General features: G+C 43.6%; 15 non-coding genes across 15 annotated transcripts; all 15 read right to left on the reverse strand.

Annotated features, from left to right (window-relative positions):
- Window positions 1–1,016: 1,016 nt before the first annotated feature.
- Window positions 1,017–1,089, reverse strand: Trnar-ucu (transfer RNA arginine (anticodon UCU)). Its single transcript has one exon. It is a non-coding gene; the product is annotated as a tRNA-Arg (tRNA).
- A 1,206-nt stretch (window positions 1,090–2,295) lies between these two features.
- On the reverse strand, window positions 2,296–2,368 carry Trnar-ucu (transfer RNA arginine (anticodon UCU)). The gene has a single exon. It is a non-coding gene; the product is annotated as a tRNA-Arg (tRNA).
- Window positions 2,369–3,574: 1,206 nt separating this feature from the next.
- Trnar-ucu (transfer RNA arginine (anticodon UCU)) lies at window positions 3,575–3,647 on the reverse strand. Its single transcript has one exon. It is a non-coding gene; the product is annotated as a tRNA-Arg (tRNA).
- A 1,206-nt stretch (window positions 3,648–4,853) lies between these two features.
- Trnar-ucu (transfer RNA arginine (anticodon UCU)) lies at window positions 4,854–4,926 on the reverse strand. The gene has a single exon. It is a non-coding gene; the product is annotated as a tRNA-Arg (tRNA).
- Window positions 4,927–6,132: 1,206 nt separating this feature from the next.
- Trnar-ucu (transfer RNA arginine (anticodon UCU)) lies at window positions 6,133–6,205 on the reverse strand. Its single transcript has one exon. It is a non-coding gene; the product is annotated as a tRNA-Arg (tRNA).
- Window positions 6,206–7,411: 1,206 nt separating this feature from the next.
- Trnar-ucu (transfer RNA arginine (anticodon UCU)) lies at window positions 7,412–7,484 on the reverse strand. Its single transcript has one exon. It is a non-coding gene; the product is annotated as a tRNA-Arg (tRNA).
- A 1,206-nt stretch (window positions 7,485–8,690) lies between these two features.
- On the reverse strand, window positions 8,691–8,763 carry Trnar-ucu (transfer RNA arginine (anticodon UCU)). Its single transcript has one exon. It is a non-coding gene; the product is annotated as a tRNA-Arg (tRNA).
- A 1,206-nt stretch (window positions 8,764–9,969) lies between these two features.
- Trnar-ucu (transfer RNA arginine (anticodon UCU)) lies at window positions 9,970–10,042 on the reverse strand. Its single transcript has one exon. It is a non-coding gene; the product is annotated as a tRNA-Arg (tRNA).
- A 1,206-nt stretch (window positions 10,043–11,248) lies between these two features.
- Window positions 11,249–11,321, reverse strand: Trnar-ucu (transfer RNA arginine (anticodon UCU)). The gene has a single exon. It is a non-coding gene; the product is annotated as a tRNA-Arg (tRNA).
- A 1,206-nt stretch (window positions 11,322–12,527) lies between these two features.
- Window positions 12,528–12,600, reverse strand: Trnar-ucu (transfer RNA arginine (anticodon UCU)). Its single transcript has one exon. It is a non-coding gene; the product is annotated as a tRNA-Arg (tRNA).
- Window positions 12,601–13,805: 1,205 nt separating this feature from the next.
- Trnar-ucu (transfer RNA arginine (anticodon UCU)) lies at window positions 13,806–13,878 on the reverse strand. Its single transcript has one exon. It is a non-coding gene; the product is annotated as a tRNA-Arg (tRNA).
- A 1,206-nt stretch (window positions 13,879–15,084) lies between these two features.
- Trnar-ucu (transfer RNA arginine (anticodon UCU)) lies at window positions 15,085–15,157 on the reverse strand. The gene has a single exon. It is a non-coding gene; the product is annotated as a tRNA-Arg (tRNA).
- Window positions 15,158–16,363: 1,206 nt separating this feature from the next.
- On the reverse strand, window positions 16,364–16,436 carry Trnar-ucu (transfer RNA arginine (anticodon UCU)). The gene has a single exon. It is a non-coding gene; the product is annotated as a tRNA-Arg (tRNA).
- Window positions 16,437–17,642: 1,206 nt separating this feature from the next.
- Window positions 17,643–17,715, reverse strand: Trnar-ucu (transfer RNA arginine (anticodon UCU)). The gene has a single exon. It is a non-coding gene; the product is annotated as a tRNA-Arg (tRNA).
- Window positions 17,716–18,921: 1,206 nt separating this feature from the next.
- Window positions 18,922–18,994, reverse strand: Trnar-ucu (transfer RNA arginine (anticodon UCU)). The gene has a single exon. It is a non-coding gene; the product is annotated as a tRNA-Arg (tRNA).
- Between the last annotated feature and the right edge of the window lie 3 nt (window positions 18,995–18,997).

The following is an 18,997-nucleotide window of genomic DNA, read 5'->3' on the forward strand; positions in this document are numbered from 1 at the left end:
GTATTGACAGAGTTGCTCTGTACAATCGTAGTAACACAGTCCTGCTATTAGATTCGCTCACGTGCGCTGCTTACCGATAGATGGGAATTGCGCTCTTTAGAACAGCATTCACTAACGAAGTGGTAAAGGAAACACTGTATGATTAGTCACATTTTTTGACTTTGGTTGACTGCTGTGTCACAGCCGGTCCCCATCATATGTATACACTCCCACGAACGTGTGTGCCCTGTTAGCACATTTACCAGGAACTTTAGCTGCATCACCTCCCTAGCAATTTCAAGCCGTCCTCGAAGCGTCAGCCATTGCTTGGTGACAGTGTGCTTCGATGAGAAGTGGACAGATGATGCATCTCTCTCGCCGTCAGTTATAGGCGGGAATCATACTTAATGTAGTTTTCGGCAAGCGTCAGCGGAGCGTCAGACGTCTCTGTCTGATCTTCTCCCTTCATGTATCTAGCAAGTTTCCCCTTGACAGTCTCCAGTAAAAGCCCCCTGTGCCGAAGTGAAAATTGTCGCCGTTTCTATAGATACAGAGTGCCATTGTTTAATGGAAGCACTTAAGGAAACATAGCAGAATATCTTGTTGTGGAACTGTCTACTTTTCTCACTTGTGGCCGAGAAAACTGAAACCCTCTCACCTTGGGCTGGAAGAATTAAAGATCATCACTGGGATTACATACATTGACTCATGAAGTAATTCAAAATCTTTTCTCTTCATTGTATTTGTTTCTGTACGAAATGTGCGTTCTATTGCTATATTTATATCAGTAGGTAAAAATTGGGTATTGAAAGAAAATTCCCGTCAACAGGCACGTGAAGATATGGTTCCGTTTTTACTGCATTTACACATAACAGCGTCATGGATAACAGATCTACGAGAATTTGGCTTATATGTGTAAGGTCTACATACTTGAGCATAGAACTGAGGTCACAACAATTTTCAACTTTTGCAGAGGCTTGTGATTTCCCATACGTCAGTACCCACCTGGAGATTGGCACACGTTTTTAAAAATTGCCCGTCCCTTAAGGGGATCGAACCCACGACCTTTGGATTAGAAGTCCAACGCGCTATCCTCTGCGCCAAAGGGACGCTGTGTAGGCCTACAGCTCAGATGTAAGAGGTTCTGCAAGACATGACCCATGCTACATGTCTCGCATTACTTTCCTGATAGGCTTACTTTCATATTTCTCTGAAGCAATTACATCAAAGACTCTTTATTTATGCAACAGACACGATACATCGCTCTGTTTACCATGGCCCTACTGATTGATACACCTGCGTATTGACAGAGTTGCTCTGTACAATCGTAGTAACACAGTCCTGCTATTAGATTCGCTCACGTGCGCTGCTTACCGATAGATGGGAATTGCGCTCTTTAGAACAGCATTCACTAACGAAGTGGTAAAGGAAACACTGTATGATTAGTCACATTTTTTGACTTTGGTTGACTGCTGTGTCACAGCCGGTCCCCATCATATGTATACACTCCCACGAACGTGTGTGCCCTGTTAGCACATTTACCAGGAACTTTAGCTGCATCACCTCCCTAGCAATTTCAAGCCGTCCTCGAAGCGTCAGCCATTGCTTGGTGACAGTGTGCTTCGATGAGAAGTGGACAGATGATGCATCTCTCTCGCCGTCAGTTATAGGCGGGAATCATACTTAATGTAGTTTTCGGCAAGCGTCAGCGGAGCGTCAGACGTCTCTGTCTGATCTTCTCCCTTCATGTATCTAGCAAGTTCCCCCTTGACAGTCTCCAGTAAAAGCCCCCTGTGCCGAAGTGAAAATTGTCGCCGTTTCTATAGATACAGAGTGCCATTGTTTAATGGAAGCACTTAAGGAAACATAGCAGAATATCTTGTTGTGGAACTGTCTACTTTTCTCACTTGTGGCCGAGAAAACTGAAACCCTCTCACCTTGGGCTGGAAGAATTAAAGATCATCACTGGGATTACATACATTGACTCATGAAGTAATTCAAAATCTTTTCTCTTCATTGTATTTGTTTCTGTACGAAATGTGCGTTCTATTGCTATATTTATATCAGTAGGTAAAAATTGGGTATTGAAAGAAAATTCCCGTCAACAGGCACGTGAAGATATGGTTCCGTTTTTACTGCATTTACACATAACAGCGTCATGGATAACAGATCTACGAGAATTTGGCTTATATGTGTAAGGTCTACATACTTGAGCATAGAACTGAGGTCACAATAATTTTCAACTTTTGCAGAGGCTTGTGATTTCCCATACGTCAGTACCCATCTGGAGATTGGCACACGTTTGTAAAAATTGCCCGTCCCTTGTGGGGATCGAACCCACGACCTTTGGATTAGAAGTCCAACGCGCTATCCTCTGCGCCAAAGGGACGCTGTGCAGGCCTACAGCTCAGATGTAAGAGGTTCTGCAAGACATGACCCATGCTACATGTCTCGCATTACTTTCCTGATAGGCTTACTTTCATATTTCTCTGAAGCAATTACATCAAAGACTCTTTATTTATGCAACAGACACGATACATCGCTCTGTTTACCATGGCCCTACTGATTGATACACCTGCGTATTGACAGAGTTGCTCTGTACAATCGTAGTAACACAGTCCTGCTATTAGATTCGCTCACGTGCGCTGCTTACCGATAGATGGGAATTGCGCTCTTTAGAACAGCATTCACTAACGAAGTGGTAAAGGAAACACTGTATGATTAGTCACATTTTTTGACTTTGGTTGACTGCTGTGTCACAGCCGGTCCCCATCATATGTATACACTCCCACGAAAGTGTGTGCCCTGTTAGCACATTTACCAGGAACTTTAGCTGTATCACCTCCCTAGCAATTTCAAGCCGTCCTCGAAGCGTCAGCCATTGCTTGGTGACAGTGTGCTTCGATGAGAAGTGGACAGATGATGCATCTCTCTCGCCGTCAGTTATAGGCGGGAATCATACTTAATGTAGTTTTCGGCAAGCGTCAGCGGAGCGTCAGACGTCTCTGTCTGATCTTCTCCCTTCATGTATCTAGCAAGTTCCCCCTTGACAGTCTCCAGTAAAAGCCCCCTGTGCCGAAGTGAAAATTGTCGCCGTTTCTATAGATACAGAGTGCCATTGTTTAATGGAAGCACTTAAGGAAACATAGCAGAATATCTTGTTGTGGAACTGTCTACTTTTCTCACTTGTGGCCGAGAAAACTGAAACCCTCTCACCTTGGGCTGGAAGAATTAAAGATCATCACTGGGATTACATACATTGACTCATGAAGTAATTCAAAATCTTTTCTCTTCATTGTATTTGTTTCTGTACGAAATGTGCGTTCTATTGCTATATTTATATCAGTAGGTAAAAATTGGGTATTGAAAGAAAATTCCCGTCAACAGGCACGTGAAGATATGGTTCCGTTTTTACTGCATTTACACATAACAGCGTCATGGATAACAGATCTACGAGAATTTGGCTTATATGTGTAAGGTCTACATACTTGAGCATAGAACTGAGGTCACAACAATTTTCAACTTTTGCAGAGGCTTGTGATTTCCCATACGTCAGTACCCACCTGGAGATTGGCACACGTTTTTAAAAATTGCCCGTCCCTTGTGGGGATCGAACCCACGACCTTTGGATGAGAAGTCCAACGCGCTATCCTCTGCGCCAAAGGGACGCTGTGCAGGCCTACAGCTCAGATGTAAGAGGTTCTGCAAGACATGACCCATGCTACATGTCTCGCATTACTTTCCTGATAGGCTTACTTTCATATTTCTCTGAAGCAATTACATCAAAGACTCTTTATTTATGCAACAGACACGATACATCGCTCTGTTTACCATGGCCCTACTGATTGATACACCTGCGTATTGACAGAGTTGCTCTGTACAATCGTAGTAACACAGTCCTGCTATTAGATTCGCTCACGTGCGCTGCTTACCGATAGATGGGAATTGCGCTCTTTAGAACAGCATTCACTAACGAAGTGGTAAAGGAAACACTGTATGATTAGTCACATTTTTTGACTTTGGTTGACTGCTGTGTCACAGCCGGTCCCCATCATATGTATACACTCCCACGAACGTGTGTGCCCTGTTAGCACATTTACCAGGAACTTTAGCTGCATCACCTCCCTAGCAATTTCAAGCCGTCCTCGAAGCGTCAGCCATTGCTTGGTGACAGTGTGCTTCGATGAGAAGTGGACAGATGATGCATCTCTCTCGCCGTCAGTTATAGGCGGGAATCATACTTAATGTAGTTTTCGGCAAGCGTCAGCGGAGCGTCAGACGTCTCTGTCTGATCTTCTCCCTTCATGTATCTAGCAAGTTCCCCCTTGACAGTCTCCAGTAAAAGCCCCCTGTGCCGAAGTGAAAATTGTCGCCGTTTCTATAGATACAGAGTGCCATTGTTTAATGGAAGCACTTAAGGAAACATAGCAGAATATCTTGTTGTGGAACTGTCTACTTTTCTCACTTGTGGCCGAGAAAACTGAAACCCTCTCACCTTGGGCTGGAAGAATTAAAGATCATCACTGGGATTACATACATTGACTCATGAAGTAATTCAAAATCTTTTCTCTTCATTGTATTTGTTTCTGTACGAAATGTGCGTTCTATTGCTATATTTATATCAGTAGGTAAAAATTGGGTATTGAAAGAAAATTCCCGTCAACAGGCACGTGAAGATATGGTTCCGTTTTTACTGCATTTACACATAACAGCGTCATGGATAACAGATCTACGAGAATTTGGCTTATATGTGTAAGGTCTACATACTTGAGCATAGAACTGAGGTCACAACAATTTTCAACTTTTGCAGAGGCTTGTGATTTCCCATACGTCAGTACCCACCTGGAGATTGGCACACGTTTTTAAAAATTGCCCGTCCCTTGTGGGGATCGAACCCACGACCTTTGGATGAGAAGTCCAACGCGCTATCCTCTGCGCCAAAGGGACGCTGTGCAGGCCTACAGCTCAGATGTAAGAGGTTCTGCAAGACATGACCCATGCTACATGTCTCGCATTACTTTCCTGATAGGCTTACTTTCATATTTCTCTGAAGCAATTACATCAAAGACTCTTTATTTATGCAACAGACACGATACATCGCTCTGTTTACCATGGCCCTACTGATTGATACACCTGCGTATTGACAGAGTTGCTCTGTACAATCGTAGTAACACAGTCCTGCTATTAGATTCGCTCACGTGCGCTGCTTACCGATAGATGGGAATTGCGCTCTTTAGAACAGCATTCACTAACGAAGTGGTAAAGGAAACACTGTATGATTAGTCACATTTTTTGACTTTGGTTGACTGCTGTGTCACAGCCGGTCCCCATCATATGTATACACTCCCACGAACGTGTGTGCCCTGTTAGCACATTTACCAGGAACTTTAGCTGCATCACCTCCCTAGCAATTTCAAGCCGTCCTCGAAGCGTCAGCCATTGCTTGGTGACAGTGTGCTTCGATGAGAAGTGGACAGATGATGCATCTCTCTCGCCGTCAGTTATAGGCGGGAATCATACTTAATGTAGTTTTCGGCAAGCGTCAGCGGAGCGTCAGACGTCTCTGTCTGATCTTCTCCCTTCATGTATCTAGCAAGTTCCCCCTTGACAGTCTCCAGTAAAAGCCCCCTGTGCCGAAGTGAAAATTGTCGCCGTTTCTATAGATACAGAGTGCCATTGTTTAATGGAAGCACTTAAGGAAACATAGCAGAATATCTTGTTGTGGAACTGTCTACTTTTCTCACTTGTGGCCGAGAAAACTGAAACCCTCTCACCTTGGGCTGGAAGAATTAAAGATCATCACTGGGATTACATACATTGACTCATGAAGTAATTCAAAATCTTTTCTCTTCATTGTATTTGTTTCTGTACGAAATGTGCGTTCTATTGCTATATTTATATCAGTAGGTAAAAATTGGGTATTGAAAGAAAATTCCCGTCAACAGGCACGTGAAGATATGGTTCCGTTTTTACTGCATTTACACATAACAGCGTCATGGATAACAGATCTACGAGAATTTGGCTTATATGTGTAAGGTCTACATACTTGGGCATGGAACTGAGGTCACAACAATTTTCAACTTTTGCAGAGGCTTGTGATTTCCCATACGTCAGTACCCACCTGGAGATTGGCACACGTTTTTAAAAATTGCCCGTCCCTTAAGGGGATCGAACCCACGACCTTTGGATTAGAAGTCCAACGCGCTATCCTCTGCGCCAAAGGGACGCTGTGTAGGCCTACAGCTCAGATGTAAGAGGTTCTGCAAGACATGACCCATGCTACATGTCTCGCATTACTTTCCTGATAGGCTTACTTTCATATTTCTCTGAAGCAATTACATCAAAGACTCTTTATTTATGCAACAGACACGATACATCGCTCTGTTTACCATGGCCCTACTGATTGATACACCTGCGTATTGACAGAGTTGCTCTGTACAATCGTAGTAACACAGTCCTGCTATTAGATTCGCTCACGTGCGCTGCTTACCGATAGATGGGAATTGCGCTCTTTAGAACAGCATTCACTAACGAAGTGGTAAAGGAAACACTGTATGATTAGTCACATTTTTTGACTTTGGTTGACTGCTGTGTCACAGCCGGTCCCCATCATATGTATACACTCCCACGAACGTGTGTGCCCTGTTAGCACATTTACCAGGAACTTTAGCTGCATCACCTCCCTAGCAATTTCAAGCCGTCCTCGAAGCGTCAGCCATTGCTTGGTGACAGTGTGCTTCGATGAGAAGTGGACAGATGATGCATCTCTCTCGCCGTGAGTTATAGGCGGGAATCATACTTAATGTAGTTTTCGGCAAGCGTCAGCGGAGCGTCAGACGTCTCTGTCTGATCTTCTCCCTTCATGTATCTAGCAAGTTCCCCCTTGACAGTCTCCAGTAAAAGCCCCCTGTGCCGAAGTGAAAATTGTTGCCGTTTCTATAGATACAGAGTGCCATTGTTTAATGGAAGCACTTAAGGAAACATAGCAGAATATCTTGTTGTGGAACTGTCTACTTTTCTCACTTGTGGCCGAGAAAACTGAAACCCTCTCACCTTGGGCTGGAAGAATTAAAGATCATCACTGGGATTACATACATTGACTCATGAAGTAATTCAAAATCTTTTCTCTTCATTGTATTTGTTTCTGTACGAAATGTGCGTTCTATTGCTATATTTATATCAGTAGGTAAAAATTGGGTATTGAAAGAAAATTACCGTCAACAGGCACGTGAAGATATGGTTCCGTTTTTACTGCATTTACACATAACAGCGTCATGGATAACAGATCTACGAGAATTTGGCTTATATGTGTAAGGTCTACATACTTGAGCATAGAACTGAGGTCACAATAATTTTCAACTTTTGCAGAGGCTTGTGATTTCCTATACGTCAGTACCCATCTGGAGATTGGCACACGTTTTTAAAAATTGCCCGTCCCTTGTGGGGATCGAACCCACGACCTTTGGATTAGAAGTCCAACGCGCTATCCTCTGCGTCAAAGGGACGCTGTGCAGGCCTACAGCTCAGATGTAAGAGGTTCTGCAAGACATGACCCATGCTACATGTCTCGCATTACTTTCCTGATAGGCTTACTTTCATATTTCTCTGAAGCAATTACATCAAAGACTCTTTATTTATGCAACAGACACGATACATCGCTCTGTTTACCATGGCCCTACTGATTGATACACCTGCGTATTGACAGAGTTGCTCTGTACAATCGTAGTAACACAGTCCTGCTATTAGATTCGCTCACGTGCGCTGCTTACCGATAGATGGGAATTGCGCTCTTTAGAACAGCATTCACTAACGAAGTGGTAAAGGAAACACTGTATGATTAGTCACATTTTTTGACTTTGGTTGACTGCTGTGTCACAGCCGGTCCCCATCATATGTATACACTCCCACGAACGTGTGTGCCCTGTTAGCACATTTACCAGGAACTTTAGCTGCATCACCTCCCTAGCAATTTCAAGCCGTCCTCGAAGCGTCAGCCATTGCTTGGTGACAGTGTGCTTCGATGAGAAGTGGACAGATGATGCATCTCTCTCGCCGTCAGTTATAGGCGGGAATCATACTTAATGTAGTTTTCGGCAAGCGTCAGCGGAGCGTCAGACGTCTCTGTCTGATCTTCTCCCTTCATGTATCTAGCAAGTTTCCCCTTGACAGTCTCCAGTAAAAGCCCCCTGTGCCGAAGTGAAAATTGTCGCCGTTTCTATAGATACAGAGTGCCATTGTTTAATGGAAGCACTTAAGGAAACATAGCAGAATATCTTGTTGTGGAACTGTCTACTTTTCTCACTTGTGGCCGAGAAAACTGAAACCCTCTCACCTTGGGCTGGAAGAATTAAAGATCATCACTGGGATTACATACATTGACTCATGAAGTAATTCAAAATCTTTTCTCTTCATTGTATTTGTTTCTGTACGAAATGTGCGTTCTATTGCTATATTTATATCAGTAGGTAAAAATTGGGTATTGAAAGAAAATTACCGTCAACAGGCACGTGAAGATATGGTTCCGTTTTTACTGCATTTACACATAACAGCGTCATGGATAACAGATCTACGAGAATTTGGCTTATATGTGTAAGGTCTACATACTTGAGCATAGAACTGAGGTCACAATAATTTTCAACTTTTGCAGAGGCTTGTGATTTCCTATACGTCAGTACCCATCTGGAGATTGGCACACGTTTTTAAAAATTGCCCGTCCCTTGTGGGGATCGAACCCACGACCTTTGGATTAGAAGTCCAACGCGCTATCCTCTGCGCCAAAGGGACGCTGTGCAGGCCTACAGCTCAGATGTAAGAGGTTCTGCAAGACATGACCCATGCTACATGTCTCGCATTACTTTCCTGATAGGCTTACTTTCATATTTCTCTGAAGCAATTACATCAAAGACTCTTTATTTATGCAACAGACACGATACATCGCTCTGTTTACCATGGCCCTAGTGATTGATACACCTGCGTATTGACAGAGTTGCTCTGTACAATCGTAGTAACACAGTCCTGCTATTAGATTCGCTCACGTGCGCTGCTTACCGATAGATGGGAATTGCGCTCTTTAGAACAGCATTCACTAACGAAGTGGTAAAGGAAACACTGTATGATTAGTCACATTTTTTGACTTTGGTTGACTGCTGTGTCACAGCCGGTCCCCATCATATGTATACACTCCCACGAACGTGTGTGCCCTGTTAGCACATTTACCAGGAACTTTAGCTGCATCACCTCCCTAGCAATTTCAAGCCGTCCTCGAAGCGTCAGCCATTGCTTGGTGACAGTGTGCTTCGATGAGAAGTGGACAGATGATGCATCTCTCTCGCCGTCAGTTATAGGCGGGAATCATACTTAATGTAGTTTTCGGCAAGCGTCAGCGGAGCGTCAGACGTCTCTGTCTGATCTTCTCCCTTCATGTATCTAGCAAGTTTCCCCTTGACAGTCTCCAGTAAAAGCCCCCTGTGCCGAAGTGAAAATTGTCGCCGTTTCTATAGATACAGAGTGCCATTGTTTAATGGAAGCACTTAAGGAAACATAGCAGAATATCTTGTTGTGGAACTGTCTACTTTTCTCACTTGTGGCCGAGAAAACTGAAACCCTCTCACCTTGGGCTGGAAGAATTAAAGATCATCACTGGGATTACATACATTGACTCATGAAGTAATTCAAAATCTTTTCTCTTCATTGTATTTGTTTCTGTACGAAATGTGCGTTCTATTGCTATATTTATATCAGTAGGTAAAAATTGGGTATTGAAAGAAAATTCCCATCAACAGGCACGTGAAGATATGGTTCCGTTTTTACTGCATTTACACATAACAGCGTCATGGATAACAGATCTACGAGAATTTGGCTTATATGTGTAAGGTCTACATACTTGAGCATAGAACTGAGGTCACAACAATTTTCAACTTTTGCAGAGGCTTGTGATTTCCCATACGTCAGTACCCACCTGCAGATTGGCACACGTTTTTAAAAATTGCCCGTCCCTTGTGGGGATCGAACCCACGACCTTTGGATGAGAAGTCCAACGCGCTATCCTCTGCGCCAAAGGGACGCTGTGCAGGCCTACAGCTCAGATGTAAGAGGTTCTGCAAGACATGACCCATGCTACATGTCTCGCATTACTTTCCTGATAGGCTTACTTTCATATTTCTCTGAAGCAATTACATCAAAGACTCTTTATTTATGCAACAGACACGATACATCGCTCTGTTTACCATGGCCCTACTGATTGATACACCTGCGTATTGACAGAGTTGCTCTGTACAATCGTAGTAACACAGTCCTGCTATTAGATTCGCTCACGTGCGCTGCTTACCGATAGATGGGAATTGCGCTCTTTAGAACAGCATTCACTAACGAAGTGGTAAAGGAAACACTGTATGATTAGTCACATTTTTTGACTTTGGTTGACTGCTGTGTCACAGCCGGTCCCCATCATATGTATACACTCCCACGAACGTGTGTGCCCTGTTAGCACATTTACCAGGAACTTTAGCTGCATCACCTCCCTAGCAATTTCAAGCCGTCCTCGAAGCGTCAGCCATTGCTTGGTGACAGTGTGCTTCGATGAGAAGTGGACAGATGATGCATCTCTCTCGCCGTGAGTTATAGGCGGGAATCATACTTAATGTAGTTTTCGGCAAGCGTCAGCGGAGCGTCAGACGTCTCTGTCTGATCTTCTCCCTTCATGTATCTAGCAAGTTCCCCCTTGACAGTCTCCAGTAAAAGCCCCCTGTGCCGAAGTGAAAATTGTCGCCGTTTCTATAGATACAGAGTGCCATTGTTTAATGGAAGCACTTAAGGAAACATAGCAGAATATCTTGTTGTGGAACTGTCTACTTTTCTCACTTGTGGCCGAGAAAACTGAAACCCTCTCACCTTGGGCTGGAAGAATTAAAGATCATCACTGGGATTACATACATTGACTCATGAAGTAATTCAAAATCTTTTCTCTTCATTGTATTTGTTTCTGTACGAAATGTGCGTTCTATTGCTATATTTATATCAGTAGGTAAAAATTGGGTATTGAAAGAAAATTCCCGTCAACAGGCACGTGAAGATATGGTTCCGTTTTTACTGCATTTACACATAACAGCGTCATGGATAACAGATCTACGAGAATTTGGCTTATATGTGTAAGGTCTACATACTTGAGCATAGAACTGAGGTCACAACAATTTTCAACTTTTGGAGAGGCTTGTCATTTCCCATACGTCAGTACCCACCAGGAGATCGGCACACGTTTTTAAAAATTACCCGTCCCTTGTGGGGATCGAACCCACGACCTTTGGATTAGAAGTCCAACGCGCTATCCTCTGCGCCAAAGGGACGCTGTGCAGGCCTACAGCTCAGATGTAAGAGGTTCTGCAAGACATGACCCATGCTACATGTCTCGCATTACTTTCCTGATAGGTTTACTTTCATATTTCTCTGAAGCAATTACATCAAAGACTCTTTATTTATGCAACAGACACGATACATCGCTCTGTTTACCATGGCCCTACTGATTGATACACCTGCGTATTGACAGAGTTGCTCTGTACAATCGTAGTAACACAGTCCTGCTATTAGATTCGCTCACGTGCGCTGCTTACCGATAGATGGGAATTGCGCTCTTTAGAACAGCATTCACTAACGAAGTGGTAAAGGAAACACTGTATGATTAGTCACATTTTTTGACTTTGGTTGACTGCTGTGTCACAGCCGGTCCCCATCATATGTATACACTCCCACGAACGTGTGTGCCCTGTTAGCACATTTACCAGGAACTTTAGCTGCATCACCTCCCTAGCAATTTCAAGCCGTCCTCGAAGCGTCAGCCATTGCTTGGTGACAGTGTGCTTCGATGAGAAGTGGACAGATGATGCATCTCTCTCGCCGTCAGTTATAGGCGGGAATCATACTTAATGTAGTTTTCGGCAAGCATCAGCGGAGCGTCAGACGTCTCTGTCTGATCTTCTCCCTTCATGTATCTAGCAAGTTCCCCCTTGACAGTCTCCAGTAAAAGCCCCCTGTGCCGAAGTGAAAATTGTCGCCGTTTCTATAGATACAGAGTGCCATTGTTTAATGGAAGCACTTAAGGAAACATAGCAGAATATCTTGTTGTGGAACTGTCTACTTTTCTCACTTGTGGCCGAGAAAACTGAAACCCTCTCACCTTGGGCTGGAAGAATTAAAGATCATCACTGGGATTACATACGTTGACTCATGAAGTAATTCAAAATCTTTTCTCTTCATTGTATTTGTTTCTGTACGAAATGTGCGTTCTATTGCTATATTTATATCAGTAGGTAAAAATTGGGTATTGAAAGAAAATTCCCGTCAACAGGCACGTGAAGATATGGTTCCGTTTTTACTGCATTTACACATAACAGCGTCATGGATAACAGATCTACGAGAATTTGGCTTATATGTGTAAGGTCTACATACTTGAGCATAGAACTGAGGTCACAACAATTTTCAACTTTTGCAGAGGCTTGTGATTTCCCATACGTCAGTACCCACCTGGAGATTGGCACACGTTTTTAAAAATTGCCCGTCCCTTGTGGGGATCGAACCCACGACCTTTGGATTAGAAGTCCAACGCGCTATCCTCTGCGCCAAAGGGACGCTGTGCAGGCCTACAGCTCATATGTAAGAGGTTCTGCAAGACATGACCCATGCTACATGTCTCGCATTACTTTCCTGATAGGCTTACTTTCATATTTCTCTGAAGCAATTACATCAAAGACTCTTTATTTATGCAACAGACACGATACATCGCTCTGTTTACCATGGCCCTACTGATTGATACACCTGCGTATTGACAGAGTTGCTCTGTACAATCGTAGTAACACAGTCCTGCTATTAGATTCGCTCACGTGCGCTGCTTACCGATAGATGGGAATTGCGCTCTTTAGAACAGCATTCACTAACGAAGTGGTAAAGGAAACACTGTATGATTAGTCACATTTTTTGACTTTGGTTGACTGCTGTGTCACAGCCGGTCCCCATCATATGTATACACTCCCACGAACGTGTGTGCCCTGTTAGCACATTTACCAGGAACTTTAGCTGCATCACCTCCCTAGCAATTTCAAGCCGTCCTCGAAGCGTCAGCCATTGCTTGGTGACAGTGTGCTTCGATGAGAAGTGGACAGATGATGCATCTCTCTCGCCGTCAGTTATAGGCGGGAATCATACTTAATGTAGTTTTCGGCAAGCGTCAGCGGAGCGTCAGACGTCTCTGTCTGATCTTCTCCCTTCATGTATCTAGCAAGTTCCCCCTTGACAGTCTCCAGTAAAAGCCCCTGTGCCGAAGTGAAAATTGTCGCCGTTTCTATAGATACAGAGTGCCATTGTTTAATGGAAGCACTTAAGGAAACATAGCAGAATATCTTGTTGTGGAACTGTCTACTTTTCTCACTTGTGGCCGAGAAAACTGAAACCCTCTCACCTTGGGCTGGAAGAATTAAAGATCATCACTGGGATTACATACATTGACTCATGAAGTAATTCAAAATCTTTTCTCTTCATTGTATTTGTTTCTGTACGAAATGTGCGTTCTATTGCTATATTTATATCAGTAGGTAAAAATTGGGTATTGAAAGAAAATTCCCGTCAACAGGCACGTGAAGATATGGTTCCGTTTTTACTGCATTTACACATAACAGCGTCATGGATAACAGATCTACGAGAATTTGGCTTATATGTGTAAGGTCTACATACTTGAGCATAGAACTGAGGTCACAACAATTTTCTACTTTTGCAGAGGCTTGTGATTTCCCATACGTCAGTACCCACCTGGAGATTGGCACACGTTTTTAAAAATTGCCCGTCCCTTGTGGGGATCGAACCCACGACCTTTGGATGAGAAGTCCAACGCGCTATCCTCTGCGCCAAAGGGACGCTGTGCAGGCCTACAGCTCAGATGTAAGAGGTTCTGCAAGACATGACCCATGCTACATGTCTCGCATTACTTTCCTGATAGGCTTACTTTCATATTTCTCTGAAGCAATTACATCAAAGACTCTTTATTTATGCAACATACACGATACATCGCTCTGTTTACCATGGCCCTACTGATTGATACACCTGCGTATTGACAGAGTTGCTCTGTACAATCGTAGTAACACAGTCCTGCTATTAGATTCGCTCACGTGCGCTGCTTACCGATAGATGGGAATTGCGCTCTTTAGAACAGCATTCACTAACGAAGTGGTAAAGGAAACACTGTATGATTAGTCTCATTTTTTGACTTTGGTTGACTGCTGTGTCACAGCCGGTCCCCATCATATGTATACACTCCCACGAACGTGTGTGCCCTGTTAGCACATTTACCAGGAACTTTAGCTGCATCACCTCCCTAGCAATTTCAAGCCGTCCTCGAAGCGTCAGCCATTGCTTGGTGACAGTGTGCTTCGATGAGAAGTGGACAGATGATGCATCTCTCTCGCCGTCAGTTATAGGCGGGAATCATACTTAATGTAGTTTTCGGCAAGCATCAGCGGAGCGTCAGACGTCTCTGTCTGATCTTCTCCCTTCATGTATCTAGCAAGTTCCCCCTTGACAGTCTCCAGTAAAAGCCCCCTGTGCCGAAGTGAAAATTGTCGCCGTTTCTATAGATACAGAGTGCCATTGTTTAATGGAAGCACTTAAGGAAACATAGCAGAATATCTTGTTGTGGAACTGTCTTTTTTTCTCACTTGTGGCCGAGAAAACTGAAACCCTCTCACCTTGGGCTGGAAGAATTAAAGATCATCACTGGGATTACATACATTGACTCATGAAGTAATTCAAAATCTTTTCTCTTCATTGTATTTGTTTCTGTACGAAATGTGCGTTCTATTGCTATATTTATATCAGTAGGTAAAAATTGGGTATTGAAAGAAAATTCCCGTCAACAGGCACGTGAAGATATGGTTCCGTTTTTACTGCATTTACACATAACAGCGTCATGGATAACAGATCTACGAGAATTTGGCTTATATGTGTAAGGTCTACATACTTGAGCATAGAACTGAGGTCACAACAATTTTCAACTTTTGCAGAGGCTTGTGATTTCCCATACGTCAGTACCCACCTGGAGATTGGCACACGTTTGTAAAAATTGCCCATCCCTTGTTGGGATCGAACCCACGACCTTTGGATTAGAAGTCCAACGCGCTATCCTCTGCGCCAAAGGGACGCTGTGCAGGCCTACAGCTCAGATGTAAGAGGTTCTGCAAGACATGACCCATGCTACATGTCTCGCATTACTTTCCTGATAGGCTTACTTTCATATTTCTCTGAAGCAATTACATCAAAGACTCTTTATTTATGCAACAGACACGATACATCGCTCTGTTTACCATGGCCCTACTGATTGATACACCTGCGTATTGACAGAGTTGCTCTGTACAATCGTAGTAACACAGTCCTGCTATTAGATTCGCTCACGTGCGCTGCTTACCGATAGATGGGAATTGCGCTCTTTAGAACAGCATTCACTAACGAAGTGGTAAAGGAAACACTGTATGATTAGTCACATTTTTTGACTTTGGTTGACTGCTGTGTCACAGCCGGTCCCCATCATATGTATACACTCCCACGAACGTGTGTGCCCTGTTAGCACATTTACCAGGAACTTTAGCTGCATCACCTCCCTAGCAATTTCAAGCCGTCCTCGAAGCGTCAGCCATTGCTTGGTGACAGTGTGCTTCGATGAGAAGTGGACAGATGATGCATCTCTCTCGCCGTGAGTTATAGGCGGGAATCATACTTAATGTAGTTTTCGGCAAGCATCAGCGGAGCGTCAGACGTCTCTGTCTGATCTTCTCCCTTCATGTATCTAGCAAGTTCCCCCTTGACAGTCTCCAGTAAAAGCCCCCTGTGCCGAAGTGAAAATTGTCGCCGTTTCTATAGATACAGAGTGCCATTGTTTAATGGAAGCACTTAAGGAAACATAGCAGAATATCTTGTTGTGGAACTGTCTACTTTTCTCACTTGTGGCCGAGAAAACTGAAACCCTCTCACCTTGGGCTGGAAGAATTAAAGATCATCACTGGGATTACATACATTGACTCATGAAGTAATTCAAAATCTTTTCTCTTCATTGTGTTTGTTTCTGTACGAAATGTGCGTTCTATTGCTATATTTATATCAGTAGGTAAAAATTGGGTATTGAAAGAAAATTCCCGTCAACAGGCACGTAAAGATATGGTTCCGTTTTTACTGCATTTACACATAACAGCGTCATGGATAACAGATCTACGAGAATTTGGCTTATATGTGTAAGGTCTACATACTTGAGCATAGAACTGAGGTCACAACAATTTTCAACTTTTGCAGAGGCTTGTGATTTCCCATACGTCAGTACCCACCTGGAGATTGGCACACGTTTTTAAAAATTACCCGTCCCTTGTGGGGATCGAACCGACGACCTTTGGATTAGAAGTCCAACGCGCTATCCTCTGCGCCAAAGGGACGCTGTTCAGGCCTACAGCACAGATGTAAGAGGTTCTACAAGACATGACCCATGCTACATGTCTCGCATTACTTTCCTGATAGGCTTACTTTCATATTTCTCTGAAGCAATTACATCAAAGACTCTTTATTTATGCAACAGACACGATACATCGCTCTGTTTACCATGGCCCTACTGATTGATACACCTGCGTATTGACAGAGTTGCTCTGTACAATCGTAGTAACACAGTCCTGCTATTAGATTCGCTCACGTGCGCTGCTTACCGATAGATGGGAATTGCGCTCTTTAGAACAGCATTCACTAACGAAGTGGTAAAGGAAACACTGTATGATTAGTCACATTTTTTGACTTTGGTTGACTGCTGTGTCACAGCCGGTCCCCATCATATGTATACACTCCCACGAACGTGTGTGCCCTGTTAGCACATTTACCAGGAACTTTAGCTGCATCACCTCCCTAGCAATTTCAAGCCATCCTCGAAGCGTCAGCCATTGCTTGGTGACAGTGTGCTTCGATGAGAAGTGGACAGATGATGCATCTCTCTCGCCGTCAGTTATAGGCGGGAATCATACTTAATGTAGTTTTCGGCAAGCGTCAGCGGAGCGTCAGACGTCTCTGTCTGATCTTCTCCCTTCATGTATCTAGCAAGTTCCCCCTTGACAGTCTCCAGTAAAAGCCCCCTGTGCCGAAGTGAAAATTGTCGCCGTTTCTATAGATACAGAGTGCCATTGTTTAATGGAAGCACTTAAGGAAACATAGCAGAATATCTTGTTGTGGAACCGTCTACTTTTCTCACTTGTGGCCGAGAAAACTGAAACCCTCTCACCTTGGGCTGGAAGAATTAAAGATCATCACTGGGATTACATACATTGACTCATGAAGTAATTCAAAATCTTTTCTCTTCATTGTATTTGTTTCTGTACGAAATGTGCGTTCTATTGCTATATTTATATCAGTAGGTAAAAATTGGGTATTGAAAGAAAATTCCCGTCAACAGGCACGTGAAGATATGGTTCCGTTTTTACTGCATTTACACATAACAGCGTCATGGATAACAGATCTACGAGAATTTGGCTTATATGTGTAAGGTCTACATACATGAGCATAGAACTGAGGTCACAACAATTTTCAACTTTTGCAGAGGCTTGTGATTTCCCATACGTCAGTACCCACCTGGAGATTGGCACACGTTTTTAAAAATTGCCCGTCCCTTGTGGGGATCGAACCCACGACCTTTGGATTAGAAGTCCAACGCGCTATCCTCTGCGCCAAAGGGACGCTGTGCAGGCCTACAGCTCAGATGTAAGAGGTTCTGCAAGACATGACCCATGCTACATGTCTCGCATTACTTTCCTGATAGGCTTACTTTCATATTTCTCTGAAGCAATTACATCAAAGACTCTTTATTTATGCAACAGACACGATACATCGCTCTGTTTACCATGGCCCTACTGATTGATACACCTGCGTATTGACAGAGTTGCTCTGTACAATCGTAGTAACACAGTCCTGCTATTAGATTCGCTCACGTGCGCTGCTTACCGATAGATGGGAATTGCGCTCTTTAGAACAGCATTCACTAACGAAGTGGTAAAGGAAACACTGTATGATTAGTCACATTTTTTGACTTTGGTTGACTGCTGTGTCACAGCCGGTCCCCATCATATGTATACACTCCCACGAACGTGTGTGCCCTGTTAGCACATTTACCAGGAACTTTAGCTGCATCACCTCCCTAGCAATTTCAAGCCGTCCTCGAAGCGTCAGCCATTGCTTGGTGACAGTGTGCTTCGATGAGAAGTGGACAGATGATGCATCTCTCTCGCCGTCAGTTATAGGCGGGAATCATACTTAATGTAGTTTTCGGCAAGCATCAGCGGAGCGTCAGACGTCTCTGTCTGATCTTCTCCCTTCATGTATCTAGCAAGTTCCCCCTTGACAGTCTCCAGTAAAAGCCCCCTGTGCCGAAGTGAAAATTGTCGCCGTTTCTATAGATACAGAGTGCCATTGTTTAATGGAAGCACTTAAGGAAACATAGCAGAATATCTTGTTGTGGAACTGTCTACTTTTCTCACTTGTGGCCGAGAAAACTGAAACCCTCTCACCTTGGGCTGGAAGAATTAAAGATCATCACTGGGATTACATACATTGACTCATGAAGTAATTCAAAATCTTTTCTCTTCATTGTATTTGTTTCTGTACGAAATGTGCGTTCTATTGCTATATTTATATCAGTAGGTAAAAATTGGGTATTGAAAGAAAATTCCCGTCAACAGGCACGTGAAGATATGGTTCCGTTTTTACTGCATTTACACATAACAGCGTCATGGATAACAGATCTACGAGAATTTGGCTTATATGTGTAAGGTCTACATACTTGAGCATAGAACTGAGGTCACAACAATTTTCAACTTTTGCAGAGGCTTGTGATTTCCCATACGTCAGTACCCACCTGGAGATTGGCACACGTTTTTAAAAATTGCCCGTCCCTTGTGGGGATCGAACCCACGACCTTCGGATGAGAAGTCCAACGCGCTATCCTCTGCGCCAAAGGGACGCT

The sequence above is a fragment of the Schistocerca gregaria genome, chromosome 1 (genome assembly GCF_023897955.1).
Source record: "Schistocerca gregaria isolate iqSchGreg1 chromosome 1, iqSchGreg1.2, whole genome shotgun sequence".
Taxonomy (NCBI): domain Eukaryota; kingdom Metazoa; phylum Arthropoda; class Insecta; order Orthoptera; family Acrididae; genus Schistocerca; species Schistocerca gregaria.